Source organism: Musca autumnalis, unplaced genomic scaffold (genome assembly GCF_047663935.1).
Source record: "Musca autumnalis isolate F117 unplaced genomic scaffold, ASM4766393v1 scaffold_5, whole genome shotgun sequence".
NCBI lineage: Eukaryota > Metazoa > Arthropoda > Insecta > Diptera > Muscidae > Musca > Musca autumnalis.
Genome location: NW_027412088.1, coordinates 203,913,552 through 203,936,960, shown reverse-complemented (window position 1 = coordinate 203,936,960; position 23,409 = coordinate 203,913,552). Strand labels below are relative to the sequence as shown.

General features: G+C 36.0%; 1 protein-coding gene across 2 annotated transcripts in view; it reads left to right on the top strand.

Annotated features, from left to right (window-relative positions):
- The first annotated feature begins 644 nt into the window (after window positions 1-644).
- Window positions 645-23,409, top strand: part of LOC141405175 (sodium-dependent nutrient amino acid transporter 1-like) — a 32,233-nt gene continuing 9,468 nt past the window's right edge. The window contains exon 1 of one of the 2 annotated variants that reach the window (XM_073989250.1): window positions 645-774. The gene's annotated coding sequence lies outside the window, so the exon portion shown is untranslated. Of the gene's footprint in view, window positions 775-1,834; window positions 2,114-23,409 lie in introns of those variants that run through there. The other variant, XM_073989249.1, reaches the window with a different exon arrangement.

Below are 23,409 nucleotides of genomic sequence, written 5' to 3'. Positions count from 1 at the left end.
GAACTCACATAGTCCATAGGAACGCATATGAACTCGTAGAGTTCACAGGAATGCACAGAGTTCATATGAACTCGTGGAGTTCTTAGGATCTCCTTAGTAACGTACATAGTCCTTAGGAACGCACAGAATTTATAAAAACTAAAAGTGTTCACAGGAACTCCCTAGAAAATCAGCAATTTCTTATGGTATTCATAGGAACTCCTGTGGACTTTGTGATTTCTTATGGAACTCTGTGAGTTCCTAGAAACTCTTACACCTCCTACAAACTCCATAAACTCACAGAGTTCATTGGATCTCAGCATGAAGTTCGTGCGAATTCATGAACATCGTAGAAATTCGTTGATTTCATAGAAAATCAGGCAGTTAGTTGGTACTTATGGGGTTCATAGGAACTCAGGAAGTTTATAAGAACTTGTAGTTTTTATTTTTTTTTTAATATCAACACAAATCTTAAGAATGTTATAGAGATACTGTTCTAATTTTTTCAGTCAATTTAGACGGTTTTTGACGCTTTAGTTTGTGGTAAGTATATTACAAGTTGGGCGCCACAGTTTTGCAGTTCCAAGGTCTCGCGGCAAAAGTTCTCCTCAGTGTAATGTTGGCTTACATTTCCCGAGTATTTCAGCCATGAAAAACTTCCCTACAAGTGATATCGTAATACACACCGGTCGGATTCGGCGATAAAAAATAGGTCGCATATCATTTAGCCAGTATGAATCGGGGTACACTAATTGATATGAGAGAAGTCTCCCCTGTCACCACGGTGATGTTGTGGTATGTAGTCATTTATTCCATATTTTATTTTGTAATTCACAAGGCGTACACGAAGACTTGTAAAAATATTTAAGTAAATGAAGTAAAAATGTCAAAACTTTTAGATGATCGCATGTTCTGGAACATGGCATATGAAATTCAATAAGATTAAGTTAAATCGATTAAAAAAAATCACGAAGTTAAAATGCTTGCCAAATTAATTCAAATTATAACTATGATTGAATTTCAAATTTTAAAAATAAATATACAAACATTAAAAAATGATTTTTTAAAGAAGAAGTAAACAATATTCAAATTTAAAATAACACAACAACAAAGTTATGTAGTGCTCTACTAGGCGGCGCATTGATTGTGTCTTACAATATTTTCGGAGTTATGTATATTATTCAATCAAAATTTTATAGCCGTATTATGTTTAGATAAAACAAAAACAAACTGGTTCAAAATTTGTGTAGTGATAACGGATGAAAGCCCATCATCTGTATATATTATTAAGGCCCGTTTCGTTATCAAATCAATTTGTATTCTAATACTCAAATCATTTACGATCTTGTGAACTAGAAATCTCCAATCAAGTCTATTTGTCATTATTTAATAGAAAAACATTTGCATATTTGAAATGGGCAAATTGTGTCCAGCTGAAAGGGGACGGACCAATTTTTAATTATTTGGTAGTTCTTTATCTATTACAACTGTTCCACTGTATTATGGAACACACATAGGAATTGTTATTGTTGCGCCCATGTAGTACCTACATATCTCCATTGGATTTTTTTTTTTTTCTGTTTTCACTTGATATCTCAAATACATCGCTTCAGATCACATCACACAATGCATACAACTGTAGATTAGGAATGGAACAGACATTAGCTCTGATTTCTGATTTACTACGACGCTGTGCTGGTGTTTGAAGCGCCAGCAGGCAGTCCGGCAGCATCGGCATCAGCGACAGACAACATAATATCAAACGAATCAACGAGTCGAGATGATGAGATGAAGATGAAACGGTGGCGGAACGACAGCACGACATGTTAAAATATTTTGTTATCATTTTCAATTTTCAGTTGAAGAGTTCTTCTGGTCGGGATACAATAGTTAAGCGGATTCTTTATTTTTCCACTCACCTGGCGAGATTTACGCGTAGAAAAATAACGTAACTTAAACGGAACTTATTTTAAATCTTAAAAAAGGAAGACATTAAAAAGGATCAAAGAATGAAATGTTTTATGAAAACCATGAACGGTGCAAGAGTTTAAAGGACTAAAAATAAAAAAAAATATATATTTGAAAAAAAAAAAGAAAAAGTGTGAAGAAATACATTAAAATCCGTATATTTAAGGTAATGTCCTGTTGTGAAAAGAAAAGTTAAATTCAAAAATGGTTGTTGGACCTCTAAAAAGTTTTTGTAAAATTTCACGAAGCGCCAATAAGGCGAAAATTAAAAATATGCGCTTTTGTTTTGTGGTGAGGAAATGCAAAAATCCCATTATCATACCTCTATAAAAATCATTCTCCTTGCTTTTACTTATCCTCACGGAATGTCTTAAGAACATAAATACATATATGGTTGTTCCACAAACATCCCGGAAAATACTCAGAAAATTTGTCAGCAACTCAACACACTGAGGGATATTTTCGCTATCTTTAAACATTTGATGTTGCCTGGACTGGGAATCAAAGCCGGACATTCAGCATACCACGCGAGTGTGTATACTATTTCACCACGGTTGCATTCGGAACATAAATACCTGTAAATAAAACCTCCTATCAATTATCTAGAGGAAAGTTTCCTTGAAATCCTGGAGTTCATAAGAACTAATTACGTTTCTAAGAATAGAGTTCGTATGAAGTTCCGTACTTCCTTAAAACTTGGAAGTTGAACCAGGTGTTCATAAGAACTAATTGATAATCCTCAGAACTAGTAGAATTCCTTTAAACTAGTGAAGTTCATACGAAATGCCACAGTTCCTAAAAACTAGTGGACTTTACAGGAACAAGTTCCTAACTGTGAACTTGTTGAGTTCGCAAACAGTTCGAAAATACATAGACTTTTTATAAGAAACTGCGTAGATCCTTGGAACTAATGGAGTTCACAGGGTTTATAAGAATGAAAGAAGTTCATAAAAACTCGAGAAATCCATTAGAAAATCCTGGATTTCATAAGACTTGTAGTTAACGAAATATTCCTTAAGTTCGTATGTCTTGTGCCAGACTATGAAAATTTTCATGAAAATGTTTTCAGTTTATTTATAAAAAGGGAGCTCCTTCAACTCCGCTCTCTCCTAAAACCTAAAAATGTTCATGTAATATTTTCAATGTCTGGCACAAGAGTAAGAAGTTGTGTAGTGCAAATAAAATCAGGAAGAGGAAATCGTTAAGTTCTTTTAAAAGGTACTCTTAGAGTTCGTTAAGTTGAAAATCCTGAAAGTCTTGGGGTTCATTTAATAGGAACTCTTGGAGACCATTTAAGAAGATGGTTGGTTGGTTTACGTGGTGGCTATAATCTTCATAGCCTCAACCACACTACTCGGGTAGAGATTGTTATTCCGTTATAGTAAGTTGGTAAATTATATCCAACCTGATGAATTGAGAAACCTCAGAAGGTCTCACAGACCTAGTTCGGTTGTCTCAGCAAGATCGTGTAGGAACGGTCGTCCAAGAGTTTTAAATATTCTTTGCAAATGTGCAGGGCAGGAGCAGAGGAGGTGTAAAACCGTTTCATCCTCTTCTTCGTTTCCGCAGCTGCGACAGTAGTCATTGTGTGGAATATGTAAGCGCTTTGCATGGTTACCAATGGCCCAGCGACCTGTTAGCACCGCAATTAGTCTTGCCAGGTTCCGTCGATTTTGGCTAATCAGGAACTTTGTACGTTTGATGTTGTAGTGTGGCCATGTAGATTTTGATATTTTGCAGGTTTCAGTCTTGTCCCATCTGATCTCTGCTTGTTAAAGATAGTATTTAAAGATATCCCCTTTAACTACTCCCATTGGTGTTGCGACTGACGCCCTTGGAAGTTCGTTAGAGGCAGATCCCGCTCTAGCTAGTTCGTCTGCTTTTTCGTTTCAAACAAGACCCTTATGACCTGGGATCCAAGTAAGAACTACTCTGGTCAGAAGCCCTAGCTTAGCAAGTTCTTCTTTACATTTCTTCACCAGCTTTGATGTGACAATGTTTGACTTCAATGCTAGAAGCGCCGCTTGACTGTCAACAAAAATTCCTATTGAGTTTGGTGAGGGGTGCTGTAGAAGTATATTACAAGCTTCCTTTATAGCCAGTATCTCCGCCTGAAAAACACTGCAATCTTCAGGTAGCTTTGTGGATTTAGATATTTTTGCTTCTTCCGAGTAGACACCAGAGCCGACTCTACAATTCATCTTAGAGCCGTCCGTGTATACAATGATGTCGTACCCCGTCAGTGGAGTTCCATTCTTTCCTGCTTGGAAATTTAACTTTAAAAGGCTGATCAAAAGTTACGAGTATTGCAGGTGTGCAGTAATCAGCATTAGTTGCTATTTTTCCCGGTAGTTTGAGAAGCACACAGGCATGTCCGTAAGCTCTGTCTCTCCACGTTCCTAGAGCACGTAGCCTTGCGGCATTGCAGGCCGCAGTTGGTTTGATGTGTTGATCTATTCTCATTGCCCGTGTCACCCCGATGCATGCCGATCTTTGTATGATGTATAGTTTTCTCTGAATTGTTTTCTTTCCCACTGTTGGCCACCAAACTAGTGCTCCATATGTGAGTATTGGTCTTATTATGCTGGTGTACATCCATAACACCATTTTGGGTTTGAGACCCCAGCGGCTCTCAAACATTTTGCGACATGTGTAGTATGCAACGGTTGCTTTATGAGCACGATGTTACATGTTAAGTTTCCATGACAGTTTTGAATCTAGGATAACGCCTAGGTATTTGGCGTGATCTGATAGTGGTATTTCTTGACCTCGTAGTCGAGGAAGATTGGTGATTGCATATTTGGTTTTTGTAGTAAATAGCACCATCTCATACTTCCCTGGATTTACCCCCAGACCACTACTTGCGGCCCAAGTATCCAGTGATTTCAGGGCTCATGATGTCACTCAGCACGGACGGAAATAAACCACTCAGCACGGACGGAATAAGCAACCACCTTAATCCCCATTTGGTCAAGTTTGCTTAGGATTTCATTAATCACAAGGAGCCAAAGCAGTGGCGAGATCACCCCTCCCTGTGGAGTTCCTCGATTTACGTGCTTCGACAGCATGCTATTTCTCAGTGTGGCATTAATGACTCTACTCTGCAGCATGGTGGTAATCCAACCACTGATGAATGGTTCCACGCCGAAGTTATATAGAGCTTGTTCTATTGCTGAGGTGCTAACGTTGTTGAAAGCGCCTTCTATATCCAAGAAAGCTGCTAAGGTGTATTGTTTGTGCTCCAAGGACATCTCAATAGTTCTAACGACTTCATGTAGGGCTGTGTCTGTCGAGCGTTCTTTAAGGTAAGCGTGTTGACTTGAAGATATTGTTACGAATGTAACTGATAGGTTTAAGTTAGTTTAGTTTAATTTCCGTTAATTTAAAAATTTTAATTGTAACGTAAAGTTTTATTACGCAGTTACTTTATTTAAGCAACAACAACAACTACCATGTAGAAATCTCTTCATTATTCTAGTTATTTACCTTTCATTTATGTGCTTCTGTTTTGTTTTGCCACAATCATGTAATTATTGTTTAGTTTGTTACTTCGTTATTTCTTGCATCTGTTTGTTGTTGTAGTTACGTCATTACTGTGCTTGTCGTCCAATTGTATTCCCCCCCATGTGTGTATGTGAGTATAGTTGTTCGCTTAGTGCGAACGTGCGTCTGTGTGTTCGTTGCACAGATTCGAGATGTTGCCAGACTTTGTGGATACTTCTAGAACAGGGAGACTTTGGGGTATAAATACAGGGGAAATGGCAATGACGTTTTAGTTGTGAATTTTATACCGAAGTGTAAACATCGACTAGTGAAGAAGTAAAGTAAAGCTGTGTACTTAGCTATAACAGTCAGCTCCGAATAAGTGTAATAAAGTAAATAAAGCACTGTTTTATTTGGTACAAATCGTATCGGGGAATAAAACAACGTCTACACGGAGATTAGTTAAATCTAATTCCGTAACAATATGTTATTTGAGTTCTCCATCATGTTTTGAATATACACGTCGATGAGCCTTTCGAGTGTTTTAAGCAGAAATGATGAGAGACTTATGGGTATAAAGTCTTTAGAATTTTCGTGACTACGTTTTCCAGCTTTGTCTCCAACTCGTAGCGACGTAGTTTAGGGATAGACATCTACTCTAGATGTGTACTAGCAAGGGGTTAATTATGCTCTCCGCGCTTTGAAGCATTTTTGGTATAATACCATCTGGCCCCGGAGATTTGTAGGGAGAGAAGCTGTTAATAGCCCATGTGACTTTACTCGGACTTATTATCTTTTCGGCTTCAAGCTTTATTGGTTTGCTCTTCGATGATTCTATCCGTGCAACCGGGGAAGTGCGTCGTAAGAAAGATTTCAAGAGATTCGATCGAGTTTTCTGACCAGGTACCGTTATTTGTCTGTATGTAGTTGGGATTTGAGTGACCCTTTGCCATAACTTTGCTTAGTCTGGCTGTATCTTTGGTGCTATCTAGAGATCCACAGAATTCAATCCAGGCTTGCTTTTTTGCCTTGGCTATTGCTTTTTTGTATTCCTTAAGCTTATCCTTATATGACGTTGAATGATTTCAAGTATTTCATATGGTGGTGGAATTCACAGGAAGAACTTTTTTGAGCTTTGCCGAATTCGTCGAGTTCATCGGAATCTGTGAACTTTAGATGAGCACGCTGGGTTTACAAATAAAACATTTACGAAATCTACGCGATTTCGACTGTCAATTCCATTGCTTAAACGTCAAATGAAATCCAATGGATTTCAGATGAGTTTTCATTTGACGTATACGCAAAGGAATTGACAATTGAAATCGAGTGGATTTCGTAAATGTAAACCAAGCATTAGATTACTCACGAAGGTCATAGGTACCTGCGAAACTTCTAACTAAGCGTGGTGTTTCTAAGAACTTGTGGCGTTCATATGCATTTTTAAGAGTATTCTCACATACTAGTGAAGTTCAGAAGAAATAGTGTTTATTTTTATTTATTTACATATTTATTACAATTCAAAATTATTATAAACTTTTAGCTAAAAGCACTAACGACTACGGCTATCGGCTTAAGAAATACCCCCATTATTATAAGTCTTCTTTTGTTATAGTTTGGATTTACCAAACAGATTTATAGCGTTCCGGTTAACTTAAAGATAAAAGTGATGATTGAATTTCAAAGAGGAGCTTCTTGGCATTAACTTTCAATGTAACAATTATGTTTTTAATGGCTCCAAATTGGTTTATTTTGCATTTTCAAATCCATCAGATAGTAAAAAAACACATGTAATAATGGCCCATAGTGTGTTAAAGTAGAGTTGGACATTTATGTTCCTGGAGCTGATCGATCTTTGCAGTTCCTTTTCCCAAAAGGAATTGGTTCCTTAATATAGTTCCATAGTTCCGAGACCGACATAGTTCATGAATCTTCATTGTTCTTTTCGTTCCAAATAGTTTCGAGACCAAAATAGTTTAACGAATCTTTCTCTTTCATCGTTCTTTTTGTTTCCTTCGTTCCAAATAGCTCCGATACCAAAATGTTTTCATGGTATGATGGAAACAACAACGACGCAGGCGTTAAATTGAAGGAACGAGAAGAACGAAAGGAACTGTATAAACGCAAGGGCTGGATATACTTTCAATATTTCCTTTAGAGTTGTGCAGTTCCGGAACGAACTAGTTCTAACCCTGCGTTTACAAATGCCAGTATTGGCAAGACAATAGCAAAAATACAAACCTTTTTCACAAATACATTTATAAATTTTTAAATATGTATAGAGAAAAGTATGAATGTATTGGTGAAAATGGTTTGTAACTTTGCTATTGTCTTGCCAATACTGTCTGTGTGTAAACGCCTAGTAAGGAACTATACGGGACAAGGAACTGTTGGGACTATATAGTTTATATAGTTCCGTTAGTTCATATACACAGTTCCTTTCTTTCTTCTCGTTCCTTCAATTTAAAGCCTACTTCGATCTTCCGTCGTCATTATCCACCAAACCATGAAAACATTTCGGTCTCGGTACTATTTTGAACCAACCAAACCCAAAAAGCGACGAAAGAGGAAGATTCGTTGAACTATATCTGGAACTATATTAAGGAACTAGTTCCTTCTGTGAAAAGGAACTAGAAGGATCGATCAGCTCCGGGAACTAGATGGCCCAACTCTAATTTTCTTGTGCGGATTAGTTTCTTGGAACTAGTTTGTTTCGGAACTACACAACTCTATAGTTGTGTTCCTTTACTTACCTGAGGTTACCATTTTTAACCTGTAACTGCTAAACCTAAATAACGACGGGACGTACACAAATATTTCACCAACCTACCAAAATAACGCTCTCTGAGCGTCCGTATTAACCAAATACGTTGAGTCCCAAATCACATTTAAAACACAAATTCCGCGACCGAAACATACTTAAATGTTTTCATTCGTAAAACAAATAATTTTCCTTTGCAATGAATTGTATTTCATGTTTTGTTGGGCTTTTGTTTTTAAAATACAAAACACACACACATACAAACAATAAAGTTCTGTCAAAGTTAAACTTTTTCAACTTATAAAAAGTATACGCTCGACGTATTTCGGTAGTTCTCATAAGAATACATGTGTTTTACTTTTTCAACACACACTCCCTGGGTATACGTCCGTATCTAGGTATGGACCTAAATCGTTCCTTAACCCCAAAATGTGGTAAAACTGGAAGCAATTTTTAAGAGAGAGGGAGAGGAGAGAGTGCAGTTACGCCTTTCTCTTCTACAACAGGTTACCAGACCAATTTCTTTGGGTAGAAAATTGTAGAACTGATTTTTCGACATTTGTTTGACGATTATTTCACAATGAAGAAAGAAAATGGACAAAAACAAAAGATGAAAAGCGAACGCTGACAAAACAAAATTAGAAACTGTGAAATAAAAGAAGAATGTGAATTTTTATGTTTCTTTTTGACATTGCTACCAGATCTACCATTTTTTCGTTCCTTTACTTTTCTGGTAAAACTGGTCATGAGAGAGCAATTTTGACAGTTTTCTCTTTTACCACTTTTAGCATTAAACACGTAAAGGAACAAAGGATATGTTAAAGAAACAGATGGAGTTTAGCAGAATTCGCCGTGTTCAACAGAAACCGTGAAGTTCAATAGAAGACAAAGGTTTCCAAAGAATTCGAGAGGATGATAAGAACTTGTGCAGATCTCAAGAAGCTCATAAGAAAATGTGATCGTGTACTCTTGTGTCAGATATTGAAAATATAACATGAACCTTTGTAACATCTGGGAGAGGGGGGAGGTGAAAGAGCTTCCTTTCTCTCTTCTTACCCATAAAGTCGAAACATTTTCATGAACATTTTCATTTTCTGACATAAAACAAAAAATAATGGGGTTAATAAAAGCTCTTGGTGTTCGAAAATTCAAGCACTTACATGAAGTTCATAAACAATAGCTAGTCTCCCTAAGATCCCAAAGTATACGAAAAGTTCACAAGAACTTGTGCATTTCCGATGAAGTAACTAGGTTCCTATAAACTCATTTAGATTGATAAACATTCTTTTAGTTCCTACGGACACATTTAGTTTCTAAAAACTAATAGTGTTCCTAAAAGTACAAGGTGTTCCTAAAATTCTTGTAGGTAATAATAATTCCTAAACTCCATAGAGCTCCTAAACTTGCAGTGTTCATATGAATTAGTGGAGGAAATCACCGTGAAAGCTCGTGTATTTGAATATGTATATTCATCTTCTGAGCAAACGAAATACTACTCATTGAAAATCAGTGTGCTTTGGATTCAGTAAAATATTCATGTACATTTTAGTTATAGTTATCTGCACTAAATACAGACTTATAAAATCTTCCTCTACTTTTGAGTGTGACAGTGTCATCATTTACATTCCAATCATTCGACGATGCGTTTGAACGTACGTTGGATCATCAAGCTTTCCCGTAGGTTCTAAGTGATATACTCTCCATGAACCTCATTAGATTAGGATTTACATCCTGGTCTATGCATCAATGAATTCTTGCATTCCTTCTCGTCGCAGAGTGAGAGTGAAACATTTTTTCACATTCTTTGTCATTTTCAGAAGTAATTAGGCTACGATAAATTCCCATCAAACGTTGGACGTCATTTCTGATGAAACGGATAAAGAAAAATTCGATCTATGTTGCCCTTGCTCTTTTATTATTTTATCTGAAATGGCGCCCAACTTTACTGAAACGTTGGATGTGTTTTCGGTTTAAGTTCCAAAACAAGAACACAGCCACAGTGTTGTACAATCTATTGGTTTGTTCCAGTACTGCATGGTAGAACAAGAAAAGGTAGCAGCAATACCCAGCTGACTGAACTGGGTTGTAGTGTTAGTGTCAAATTTCATATGACATTTTATACATTCATTTCTATTTCGATGTACATTAGGTACATATATTTTTTGAGAAAAAAAAATATATCATTCGGAAAAAACCATTTCCCAGAAAGAAGTCTTCATATCAATGATATGTAACCTCCTCCAAGTTCGAACGATAAGCCGCGTAGTAAATCACCGCTTGTAGAGGCGATACAACGTTTGTTAATATGTGCCGTATTTTGTTAAAATTTAAAAAAATAAAGCCCTAATAAACATGTGCTTCTTTGATTTCTAAAACAAAACATTGAAACAGCTTCTCCTTTTTCTATGAATTTCCAGCGACCCCAAACTTTTCTGCAAGAATTCTACTTTCTGCGAGAATTTATGCATTTAGTGGAATGATGTGGAACCATAAAAATTGAAAATGTAACGAATTTTCATTCATGTTTTCCAAAATATTCAACCAAATGTGAAAAATTATTAGTTTTTTAAATTCCAATAATTTATAGACATTTCCTTGTTTTGTTTACAAATACAACTGACAGTAACGTTACAAACAAAAACAAATTCCTTTGTGGTTGTTGTTCGAGTTGTATTTGTTGTAGTATTAACTTTACCTTGTATTTGTTCTACCATGCCAGTACTGCAAGAATCTACTAATTTTAAAAATGTTTTCCGATAACATAAACCCAGATAGCATTTAGAAGACTGTTTTTTCAAAAATCACATTGAGGAGTCTTTTTAGAGTCCTTTTGGTGATCAAAAATTGATTAAGTCGCTTGTGTGATCAGAAAGGGACTCGAAACTGACTCCCTGTAATGATTAAAAAGAGTTCAATTTAAAATACAACAACAAATGTGTAGCAATCACAAATAAATCATTGAGGTGTTTAAAATGTGACAATTTTTTGTTATTTATTGTCACATTTTGATCATCTGGAAGATTGAAAAATGCTTAATCAAAAAAGGGTCATACAGGTGTTTGAAAAGTGATTATAATTATGTATACTCTGATCATATTTTGAACAGTTAGGTGATTAAAAACTGATTGTTTTGTTTTATTTTTATTTGGTTGTAAATAAAAAAATAAAATTCTCATATACACTTTCTACAAAATTTTGATATAAATGTAACGTATAATATTAAAGGTACAGACAAACACAACACAACAGGTTTTGCCAAGTGAAATGAAGAAGCCGTATACTAACCACCAAGCAACATAAAGGATAATTAAAAGACATAACAAAGCAGAAAAGACTATAAAACAAAGGAAAGAAACAAAGAAGAATAAAAAGAAAATTTTTTTAATTTATTTCGTCTAACAAAAAGACTCATAAATGACTCCCTAAAGACTCATAAATGATTATAAACATGACTCTAAAAAGACTCGAAAAAGGGTCCGAAATTAATCAACAAAACACCAATAAATGATTGAAATACGACTCGAAAAAGACTCATTTGTGATTTGTTTAGAAGAGTCGCCTGAGGTTATGTTTTCCTACCGACAAAGGAGTCATTTATGATCAGAAAATGAGCTCATATTCTAGCTTTTTAATCGTGCAGTCGGATCAAAAAAGACTCGAATTTGATTAAAATTTTCAAAAAATGCTGACTGGGAAGGAAAAAATGTTATCGTAGTAAAATTTAGTAGCTTCTTGCAGGTTCTCGAACAGAGCATATTTCATTGAACGAAAAATACTTTTCAGTTCATTTTATCAAACGGAACTAGTTCATTAATGTCGTTCATAAGGGGACATTTACATCTAACATGTTTCATAAAAAATGCGTCATTTAAGTTGTCAAATCCATAAAATATATGTGAACTAAATGACGTAAATTCCCAAAACACCTATTTAAATCGCTCCTTTTAATTCTATCGTTCTTTCATATGTCACATTGTGTCAAACTGTTAATTGAATTAAAAATATTGTAATTTGTAAATGTATTTTGTTAATATTTAAAATTTATATGCTTTATTAGAGTGCAATTTGACAATTCTAATAAATGATAATGGTGATTTCGTTGTTCCATTATAAAAGCAATAATATTAATGGGATGTGAGGCGAATTTATGATCTGTTTCGAAACCTGAAAATATTGCTGCACTTATTTATTTTATTTAAATGTTTAAAAAATTTAGAATTTTTTACAAAAAAAAAAAAAAAAAAAAAAAAAAAAACAGAAGCATTTAAAAAAACACTTTGCATTCTATTGAAAATTTTATACACAGGTTGAATTAAAACAACGATATGAGCAATAGGAACCAGAAGGACAAAAGGAACGAGATGAATGAACTACATATATTTGATTGTTATTTTCTTGGAATAGTATCTTTAAAATAGTTCGTGGCGGATTTTAAGGGATTCCAAACTCAGACATGCTTTGGAACCCTTTGATCTAATTGGGCTGTCGAAGACGGTCTTATAGTCGAGGAAATGATTGAAGATTGAAGATTTCGTCGATTGTTGATATAACTGGTCATTGGTATGACCCGATTATATTATTGACCATAGGTTTTAGACGTTTCACACAGTACGCTCGGCAGCACTTTGTATGTGATGGGTAGGAAACTTATGCCTGAATTGGCACAAACCGTCTTGTCTCCTCGCCACCGGTCTTGAACAGCTCGGCGGGCTGTCCATCAGGTCCTTCTGCTTTATTGTTTTTTTTTTCGGCAGATGAATTGCTGTCAACATCGTCGTTTGCGATTGGTTCTGTGGTATATTTCATTGCCGCCCATATCTGGTACTAAGAACAACATGAAATGCTCATTCCAGATCCTCAGTACTCTATATGTATCAGTTACCACATTCGCGTCCTTCTCTTCAGTGGCCTTACGATACTCCTGATCGTACCATAAATTTTTAGGTTATGTTTTACCCAAGCATAGATTTTGTGACAGTCTGAAGAGAATGGGCTATTATTTGCCATTATCGGGACAAGGAGTGTTTCTTCCAGTATTTGAGTCAGATGAGCGGATTAGTTTTGTACTATCTGCTATGTTTGCCGTTTCTCGACATTCAGCTTCTATAGACCCTTTCTCAAAGAAAGGGTGCTTCTATAGACCCTTTCTCAAAGAAGGGGTGCTTCTATAGAGCCTTTCTCAATGAAATGGTGCTTCGATAGATACTTTCTGAAAGAAAGGGTGTTTCGATAGATACATTCTGAAACAAAGGGTGCTTCGATAGATACTTTCTGAAAGAAAGGGTGCTTCGATAGATAATTTCTGAAAGAAAGGGTGCTTCGATAGATACTTTCTGATAGAAAGGGTGCTTCGATAGATACTTTCTGAAAGAAATGGTGTTTCGATAGATACATTCTGAAAGAAAGGGTGCTTCGATAGATACTTTCTGAAAGAAAGGGTGCTTCGATAGATACTTTCTGAAAGAAAGGGTGCTTCGATAGATACTTTCTGAAAGCAAGGGTGCTTCGATAGATACTTTCTGAAAGAAAGGGTGCTTCGATAGATACTTTCTGAAAGAAAGGGTGCTTCGATAGATACTTTCTGAAAGAAAGGGTGCTTCGATAGATACTTTCTGAAAGAAAGGGTGCTTCGATAGATACTTTCTGAAAGAAAGGGTGCTTCGATAGATACTTTCTGAAAGAAAGGGTGCTTCGATAGATACTTTCTGAAAGAAAGGGTGCTTCGATAGATACTTTCTGAAAGAAAGGGTGCTTCTATAGACCCTTTCTCAATGAAATGGTGCTTCTATAGACCCTTTCTCAATGAAATGGTGCTTCGATAGATACTTTCTGAAAGAAAGGGTGCTTCGATAGATACTTTCTGAAAGAAAGGGTGCTTCGATAGATACTTTCTGAAAGAAAGGGTGCTTCGATAGATACTTTCTGAAAGAAAGGGTGCTTCGATAGATACTTTCTGAAAGAAAGGGTGCTTCGATAGATACTTTCTGAAAGAAAGGGTGCTTCGATAGATAATTTCTGAAAGAAAGGGTGCTTCGATAGATACTTTCTGATAGAAAGGGTGCTTCGATAGATACTTTCTGAAAGAAATGGTGTTTCGATAGATACATTCTGAAAGAAAGGGTGCTTCGATAGATACTTTCTGAAAGAAAGGGTACTTCGATAGATACTTTCTGAAAGAAAGTGTGCTTCGATAGATACTTTCTGAAAGAAAGGGTGCTTCGATAGATACTTTCTGAAAGAAAGGGTGCTTCGATAGATACTTTCTGAAAGAAAGGGTGCTTCGATAGATACTTTCTGAAAGAAAGGGTGCTTCGATAGATACTTTCTGAAAGAAAGGGTGCTTCGATAGATACTTTCTGAAAGAAAGGGTGCTTCGATAGATACTTTCTGAAAGAAAGGGTGCTTCGATAGATACTTTCTGAAAGAAAGGGTGCTTCGATAGATACTTTCTGAAAGAAAGGGTGCTTCTATAGACCCTTTCTCAATGAAATGGTGCTTCTATAGACCCTTTCTCAATGAAATGGTGCTTCGATAGATACTTTCTGAAAGAAAGGGTGCTTCGATAGATACTTTCTGAAAGAAAGGGTGCTTCGATAGATACTTTCTGAAAGAAAGGGTGCTTCGATAGATACTTTCTGAAAGAAAGGGTGCTTCGATAGATACTTTCTGAAAGAAAGGCTGCTTCGATAGATACTTTCTGAAAGAAAGGGTGCTTCGATAGATACTTTCTGAAAGAAAGGGTGCTTCGATAGATACTTTCTGAAAGAAAGGGTGCTTCGGTAGATACTTTCTGAAAGAAAGGGTGTTTCGATAGATACATTCTGAAAGAAAGGGTGCTTCGATAGATACTTTCTGAAAGAAAGGGTGCTTCGATAGATACTTTCTGAAAGAAAGGGTGCTTCGATAGATACTTTCTGAAAGAAAGGGTGCTTCGATAGATACTTTCTGAAAGAAAGGGTGCTTCGATAGATACTTTCTGAAAGAAAGGGTGCTTAGATAGATACTTTCTGAAAGAAAGGGTGCTTAGATAGATACTTTCTGAAAGAAAGGGTGCTTCGATAGATACTTTCTGAAAGAAAGGGTGCTTCGATAGATACTTTCTGAAAGAAAGGGTGCTTCGATAGATACTTTCTGAAAGAAAGGGTGCTTAGATAGATACTTTCTGAAAGAAAGGGTGCTTCGATAGATACTTTCTGAAGAAAGGGTGCTTCGATAGATACTTTCTGAAAGAGACGGTGCTTCGATAGATACTTTCTGAAAGAAAGGGTGCTTCAATAGATACTTTCTGAAAGAAAGGGTGTTTCGGTAGATACATTCTGAAAGAAAGGGTGCTTCGATAGATACTTTCTGAAAGAAAGGGTGCTTCGATAGATACTTTCTGAAAGAAAGGGTGCTTCGATAGATACTTTCTGAAAGAAAGGGTGCTTCGATAGATACTTTCTGAAAGAAAGGGTGCTTCGATAGATACTTTCTGAAAGAAAGGGTGCTTCGATAGATACTTTCTGAAAGAAAGGGTGCTTCGATAGATACTTTCTGAAAGAAAGGGTGCTTCGATAGATACTTTCTGAAAGAAAGGGTGCTTCGATAGATACTTTCTGAAAGAAAGGGTGCTTCAATAGATACTTTCTGAAAGAAAGGGTGTTTCGATAGATACATTCTGAAAGAAAGGGTGTTTCGATAGATACATTCTGAAAGAAAGGGTGCTTCGATAGATACTTTCTGAAAGAAAGGGTGCTTCTATAGATACTTTCTGAAAGAAAGGGTGCTTCGATAGATACTTTCTGAAAGAAAGGGTGCTTCGATAGATACTTTCTGAAAGAAAGGGTGCTTCGATAGATACTTTCTGAAAGAAAGGGTGCTTCGATAGATACTTTCTGAAAGAAAGGGTGCTTCGATAGATACTTTCTTAAAAAAAGGGTGCTTCGATAGATACTTTCTGAAAGAAAGGGTGCTTCGATAGATACTTTCTGAAAGAAAGGGTGCTTCGATAGATACTTTCTGAAAGAAAGGGTGCTTCGATAGATACTTTCTGAAAGAAAGGGTGCTTCGATAGATACTTTCTGAAAGAAAGGGTGCTTCGATAGATACTTTCTGAAAGAAAGGGTGCTTCGATAGATACTTTCTGAAAGAAAGGGTGCTTCGATAGATACTTTCTGAAAGAAAGGGTGCTTCGATAGATACTTTCTGAAAGAAAGGGTGCTTCGATAGATACTTTCTGAAAGAAAGGGTGCTTCGATAGATACTTTCTGAAAGAAAGGGTGCTTCAATAGATACTTTCTGAAAGAAAGGGTGTTTCGATAGATACATTCTGAAAGAAAGGGTGTTTCGATAGATACATTCTGAAAGAAAGGGTGCTTCGATAGATACTTTCTGAAAGAAAGGGTGCTTCTATAGATACTTTCTGAAAGAAAGGGTGCTTCGATAGATACTTTCTGAAAGAAAGGGTGCTTCGATAGATACTTTCTGAAAGAAAGGGTGCTTCGATAGATACTTTCTGAAAGAAAGGGTGCTTCGATAGATACTTTCTGAAAGAAAGGGTGCTTCGATAGATACTTTCTTAAAAAAAGGGTGCTTCGATAGATACTTTCTGAAAGAAAGGGTGCTTCGATAGATACTTTCTGAAAGAAAGGGTGCTTCGATAGATACTTTCTGAAAGAAAGGGTGCTTCGATAGATACTTTCTGAAAGAAAGGGTGCTTCGATAGATACTTTCTGAAAGAAAGGGTGCTTCGATAGATACTTTCTGAAAGAAAGGGTGCTTCGATAGATACTTTCTGAAAGAAAGGGTGCTTCGATAGATACTTTCTGAAAGAAAGGGTGCTTCGATAGATACTTTCTGAAAGAAAGGGTGCTACGATAGATACTTTCTGAAAGAAAAGGTGCTTCGAAAGATACTTTTTTGAAAGAAAGGGTGCTACGATAGATACTTTCTGAAAGAAAGGGTGCTTCGAAAGATACTTTTTTGAAAGAAAGGGTGCTTCGATAGATACTTTCTGAAAGAAAGGGTGCTTCGATAGATACTTTTTTGAAAGAAAGGGTGCTTCGCTAGATACTTTCTGAAAGAAAGGGTGCTTCGATAGATACTTTCTGAAAGAAAGGGTGCTTCGATAGATACTTTCTGAAAGAAAGGGTGCTTCGATAGATACTTTCTGAAAGAAAGGGTGCTTCGATAGATACTTTCTGAAAGAAAGGGTGCTTCGATAGATACTTTCTGAAAGAAAGATAGAACCTTTCTTTCAGAATGGGTGGTTCTATAGACCCTTTGTGAAAAAAGGGTGCTTCTATAGACCGTTTCTAAAAGAAGGGGTGCTTCTATAGACCCTTTCTCAAAGAAAGGATGCTTCTATGGACCCTTTCTCAAAAAAAAGGGTGCTTCTATAGACCGGTTCGGAAAGAAGGGGTGATTCTATAGACATTTTCTGAAAGAAAAGGTGATTCGATAGACCCCTTCTCAAAAAAGCGTTCTTCTGTATATCCCTTCTCAAAAAAGCATGCTTCTATAGAACCCTTCTCAAAGAAGGGGTGCTTCTATAGGTCCTTTTTCAATAAAAGGGTGCTTCTATAGACCCTTTCTGAAAGAAATTGTGCTTCTATAGATCCTTTCTCTAATAAAAGCTGCTTCTGTAGACCCTTTCTATAAGAAAGTGATTTTCTATAGAACCTTTCCGAAAGAAGGGGTTCTTTTATAGACCCTTTTTGAAAGAAATTATGCGTAGGGTGCTTCTATAGACCTTAAAACGCTTGCGGGAGTCGTTAACTTTAGAGTTTTTTTTTTTCTTTTTTTTTACGGGGTGGGTTACTAACCGACGATTTCAAGCTTTTATCGCTCTTATGGATGAACGAGCGGCACATGTTAGCTCACTACCTTTAACGGGTGTTAAAGGGGAACTCAATATCCACAGCATTGGAACCTTTATATATTCAATAAAAAATGTATGAAATATCCTAAAATTAAATATATATATCACGAAGTCTGCTTATATAACGAGGCCTTACAAATGAGGTTCCTTAAAACTTGTAGAATTAATAAGAATTTTCTAAGTGCCAAAAAACTCTAATATTTGAATTTATGTCAAGAATGCCCCACATTCTTTATTTGGATAATGATTTTGTTTAAAGAGGAGCTTATAACAAAATTACTGCCAATATTCTATTATATCAGAAATATTAGAAAATAATGAAATCGTTAAACCATCTTTAAGATTTTGTTTATCGCGCCTTAGAACATTTCTATTTTGTAAATTAAAGACAGTCTAATCTCAGTTTTGACATTTTTGTTCAAATGTCGAAAATATTTTTGAATATAAATATCCACATTATTTTAAGAATAACAATTTCAAGTTTGCGTAAACAAATCTTTAACCTGTCTGAGTAGTATTGAAGATAAAGAAGGTAGAAAATAAATTCAATAATTTGATGAGGTTTTATTTAGATTGGAAAGCGGGAGGAGTTGTCAAAGTTATTGTGGTTATGGAAAATAATAAAATCGAACAAGAAATTGTTGAAAATGTCAAAAAATTCTTATAATTGAGTCTCCACGTAAAGTTTTTCCTATAAGTTATAGCCTGTTTATATTATAGTTTTTGCCGGGTTAACCTTCTTTATGAGGATTTATTTGATTTATAAACATGCTATTATTTCCGAATTAAGGGGTTTCTTTATTTTTAAGCCAAAAAAGTTGGACTTTGATAAAACTTTCAGATATGATGCAAAAAGACAACGAATTTACTGACAACAATATTTACCTTATCATCATCTATTTTGTTTAGTTGTTATAATTATTAGAGTATTTATCTTGTTATCAGCATTTTTTGCAGACGTACAAACATAAGTTCCGGTGGAACTTAAAACCTTCATATCCACTGCAACCAACAAAAAAAGGTGATGTTGTGAGGAGTGCATATTTTTTTTTAGTTGTTGACTGATTTTTATTTGCTTATTTTTGTGATTCTTCTTCTTCTTCTCTAATCAAAAACCATGCGAAAAGCGTAATAATTTTAGAAATACATACACCTCATGATTAGGTTATCTAAAATATTTAAATATTCGGTTCATTGCACTTAACACTTGATTACCTAGACCTTTTTCTAAGCATGACCCTTAACTGAAACAGATTAGATATTTAGGTATGTTTGTCGGAAATGTTTTGTTTACAGAAATTTTATCGAAAAAAAGGGTTTGTAGTGATTAAAAATCTAAATCTATTTACTAGCCTTAAGCCACCAACATATACGGAAAATTATTTCCACTCCATCAAATGTCATATTTTTCCAAGACCTACGGAAAAGGTATGAAGAAACGTCCCAGGAGCCACCAACATATACGCCACCAACATATACGGAAAATTATTTCCACTCCATCAAATGTCATATTTTTCCAAGACCTACGGAAAAGGTATGAAGAAACTTCCCAGGAGATAAAAGGCCACTTTCCTTCCCTCCTTGTATGGCTATGTCGGTGCTTAATGTCCTCTACACGAACAAATTTTGAAGTTTGGAAGAATTTCTACAAATGAAAAGATTTCATTTAATATTATAAAAAAAAAAAAATTAAAATAGGAGGCATATGCAGTAGGCCGGGGAGATTTGGATGGAAGGAAAAAACCTTAATGGCCCCCTCGCTTTTCTGATTCCTGGGATTGAACTGAGCAAAAAAGTCCACTAGACCATAGGTCTACGGTGAAAATCGAGCCGCCCGATTTTAACTTTAAGTTTTTTATCCACGTTTTTTGACATTTTGGCATATAACGGCCAAACCATTGAGATTTTCGATCCAACACAAAGACAAAAATTGTAGCCAAGACAGTAATTAAGAACTCTCTAATACATCGCAAAAGCATTGAAATGCTCCTTTAGTCGGTTTTGGCCTTGAGAAGGTGCAAGCTTTGAATTTGAATTTTTTCTGGTCAACTTTTGTAGCACAGTGTCATTTATCGACATTTTCCGAAAAAGTTTTCACTTTCTCAAGGCCAAAACCGCCTGAAGAAGCATTCCAGTGCCTTTGCGATGTATTAGAGAGTTCTTAATTACTGTCTTGTTTACAATTTTTGTCTTTGTGTTGGATCGAAAATCTCAATGGTTTGGTCGTTATATGCCAAAATGTTAAAAAATCGTGGATAAAAACTTAAACTCAAAATCGGGCGGCTCGATTTTCACCGTAGACCTATGGTCTAGGGGACTTTTTTGCTCAGTTCAATCTTAGGAATCAGAATCGCGGAGGGCCCATTAAGGTTTTCAAATCGCCCCGCCTAATATGCAGCCATATTCCTCTATAACGAAAGTTCCTATAATAAATAATTCTATAACGGATTGTCTCCAAAAACATGAAAATAGTCTCTTTATAACGAAGTTTCTCTATAACGTCTTAATTTTTCGTCCCCAACAGGAATACTATAGACAATTTTGACTGCAAATTTATATATAAAAGCCGATAAGTGGACACGTATTTGCAAGTGATAACTTTTAACACATAACATTTTCTTTAGGAAAAATACTTCTCATGTAAATTTTCCCCAACAGATCTGTCACCACCCAAAAACATTTCTATAAGGACAACCACCTTATGAAATGCTCCCTTAAAAAAACATCTCAATACCAATGTACTCTTGCAAAACATTTAACGAACAAGCTTTGTTGAGTGATAAGCGATATATGTATGTATATTAGGGTTATGAATTTTTGGCATTTTTTCTCAAAAATGATTTCCTGTAGTGAGAATGACTTTATAATTAAAATTTTATGTAATCTTACATAACAACCCATCAAAATATCATAAAGGGATACCAGTTTGTAAAAAAGTCATAACCCTAATGTATATACATATTTCTTCATTACGATCTCAAACAGTAAGCACGTTTTTTATTGCACAACGTATTAACCCAGCTACGATTTATGACAAGTAGCTTATCTATGTTTTATTTGATTTATATTCTTTAATGAGTGAGTGAAAGAGAGAGAGGACAGAAGAAGAATAAAATTCAGTGGTCAACTGCGAATGTCAATAACATGTCTTGTTTTCATCTATCAGACAATTATAGTAACTGTCTGTATTTATTATTGTTTTACATTTATACATAACAGGCCCATCCATTAGGGTGGATTGAAAGAGGAAGTATAAACATTACTTCAATAAAAACAGTAAATAAATAGCTGTTGCAGAAGCAACCTTTCTTTCAGAAGGGATGTTTCTATAGGCCCTTTCTGAAAGATAGATACCTTCTGAAAGAAAGGGTGCTTTTATAGACCCATTATAAAAGTAATTGTGTTTTTAATCAGACCCTTTCTCAAAGAAAGGGTGCTTCTATAGACCCTTTCTCAAAGAATGGGTGATTCTACAGACCCTTTCTCAAAGGAAGGGTGCTTCTATAGATCCTTTCTCAAAGAAAGGGTGCTTCTATAGACCCTTTCTCAAAGAAAGGGTGCTTCTATAGACCCTTTCTCAAAGAATGGGTGCTTCTATAGACCCTTTCTCAAAGGAAGGGTGCTTCTATAGATCCTTTCTCAAAGAAAGGGTGCTTTTATAGACCCTTTCTCAAAGAAAGGGTGATTCTATAGACACTTTCTCAAATAAAGGGTGCTTCTATAGACACTTTCTCAAAGAAAGGGTGCTTCTATAGACCCTTTCTCAAAGAAAGGGTGCTTCTATAGACACTTTCTCAAAGAAAGGGTGCTTCTATAGACACTTTCTCAAAGAAAGGCTGCTTCTATAGACCCTTTCTCAAAGAAAGGGTGCTTCTATAGACACTTTCTCAAAGAAAGGGTGCTTCTATAGACACTTTCTCAAAGAAAAGGTGCTTCTATAGACACTTTCTCAAAGAAAGGGTGCTTCTATAGACACTTTCTCAAAGAAAAGGTGCTTCTATAGACACTTTCTCAAAGAAAGGGTGCTTCTATAGACACTTTCTCAAAGAAAGGGTGCTTCTATACACCTTTTCTCAAAGAAAGGGTGCTTCTATAGACCCTTTCTCAAAGAAAGGGTGTTTCTATAGACCTTTCTCAAAGAAAGGGTGCTTTTGTAGACCCTTTCTCAAAGAAAGGGTGCTTTTATAGACCCTTTCTCAAAGAAAGGGTGCTTCTATAGACCCTTTCTCAAAGAAAGGGTGCTTCTGTAGACACTTTCTCAAAGAAAGGGTGCTTCTATAGACACTTTCTCAAAGAGAGGGTGCTTCTACAGACCCTTTCTCAAAGAAAGGGTGCTTCTATAGATCCTTTCTCAAAGAAAGGGTGCTTCTATAGACCCTTTCTCAAATAAAGGGTGCTTCTATAGACCCTTTCTCAAAGAATGGGTGCTTCTATAGACCCTTTCTCAAAGGAAGGGTGCTTCTATAGACCCTTTCTCAAAGAAAGGGTGCTTCTATAGACCCTTTCTCAAAGAAAGGGTGCTTCTATAGACACTTTCTCAAAGAGAGGGTGCTTCTACAGACCCTTTCTCAAAGAAAGGGTGCTTCTATAGATCCTTTCTCAAAGAAAGGGTGCTTCTATAGACCCTTTCTCAAATAAAGGGTGCTTCTATAGACCCTTTCTCAAAGAATGGGTGCTTCTATAGACCCTTTCTCAAAGGAAGGGTGCTTCTATAGACCCTTTCTCAAAGAAAGGGTGCTTCTATAGACCCTTTCTCAAAGAAAGGGTGCTTCTATAGACACTTTCTCAAAGAAAGGGTGCTTCTATAGACACTTTCTCAAAGAAAGGGTGCTTCTATAGACCCTTTCTCAAAGAAAGGGTGCTTCTGTAGACACTTTCTCAAAGAAAGGGTGCTTCTATAGACACTTTCTCAAAGAAAGGGTGCTTCTATAGACCCTTTCTCAAAGAAAGGGTGCTTCTATAGACACTTTCTCAAAGAAAGGGTGCTTCTATAGACACTTTCTCAAAGAAAAGGTGCTTCTATAGACACTTTCTCAAAGAAAGGGTGCTTCTATAGACACTTTCTCAAAGAAAGGGTGCTTCTATACACCTTTTCTCAAAGAAAGGGTGCTTCTATAGACCCTTTCTCAAAGAAAGGGTGTTTCTATAGACCCTTTCTCAAAGAAAGGGTGCTTTTGTAGACCCTTTCTCAAAGAAAGGGTGCTTTTATAGACCCTTTCTCAAAGAAAGGGTGCTTCTATAGACCCTTTCTCAAAGAAAGGGTGCTTTTGTAGACCCTTTCTCAAAGAAAGGGTGCTTTTATAGACCCTTTCTCAAAGAAAGGGTGCTTTTATAGGCCCTTTTCTCAAAGAAAGGGTGCTTT